This window comes from Peromyscus leucopus, chromosome 3 (genome assembly GCF_004664715.2).
Source record: "Peromyscus leucopus breed LL Stock chromosome 3, UCI_PerLeu_2.1, whole genome shotgun sequence".
NCBI classification, from domain to species: Eukaryota; Metazoa; Chordata; class Mammalia; order Rodentia; family Cricetidae; genus Peromyscus; species Peromyscus leucopus.
Genome location: NC_051065.1, coordinates 84,305,860 through 84,306,850, shown reverse-complemented (window position 1 = coordinate 84,306,850; position 991 = coordinate 84,305,860). Strand labels below are relative to the sequence as shown.

At 40.1% G+C, this 991-nt stretch overlaps 1 pseudogene; it reads right to left on the bottom strand.

The window, feature by feature from the left end:
- Window positions 1-707: 707 nt before the first annotated feature.
- LOC114700913 lies at window positions 708-991 on the bottom strand (annotated as a pseudogene).

Sequence of the window (991 nt, the reverse complement as noted above, 5' to 3'; positions counted from 1 at the left end):
TAACCATAAACCCAACCCTAAATTTAACCCTCACACAGTTCAATTTAAAAATTTACAACTAAGAAAAAATTCACCCTAGCTCCAACCTTACTCTGAGCCTATATCTAAAGGTGATTAAAACACTAGCCATAACAATAACCCTAACCCTAACACTAAACCATAACCATAACTTAAATTAACCATATCTGTCTTAGTAAAGTTTTCTATTGCTTTGAAGAAACACCATGACAACAGCAATTCTTATAAAGAAAACATTTAATTGTGGTGGCTCGCTTACAGTTTCAGAGGTTCAGTCCATTATCATCATGATAGGGAGCATGGTGGCATGCAGGCAGATGTGGTGCTGGAGCTGAGCGTGCTACATCTTGCAGCAACAGGAAGGCAACTCTCAATCACACTGAGGGAAGCTTGAGCAAAAGAGATCTCAAAGCCCACCCCCACCGTGACACACTTCCTCCAACAAGGCCATAATCACTCCAACAAAGCCACATACATGTCCTAAGAGTGCCACTCCCTATGAGATTATGGAGGCCAATTACATTCAACTACCACATTATCCTAAGCAAAATCTTTTTTAAATTTATTTATTTTCGTTTAGGTGTCATCAGTTTATTACAAAAGGGAGGCACAGAAATTATTTACATGATGAATAGTTCAGAACGTCAGTAGAATGGGCAACTTCATGTGACACCACCTCAACAATGATTTTAGTTCACATTCTTTGCAAAAATGTCACCATCTCTAAATAAGAAATAATCCTTGTCATCTAGAACTGCTTTGGTGCCTCTGGGAGAAGAACTTTCACACTGGCTGCCTGAATCCCTCCACCTTTTCCTTTCGTGCCTGATCCCACAGCCACTAGTGTTGCTTGCAATACTTTTCCTTGAGACTTTTCCAGAAGCATAATGCTTTGGTCACGGTTTTGGTGGCACTCTTCCAACAATATTCCATCAAAGAGCAGAAGACACTTTCCGAAAGTCTGTTCAGCCAT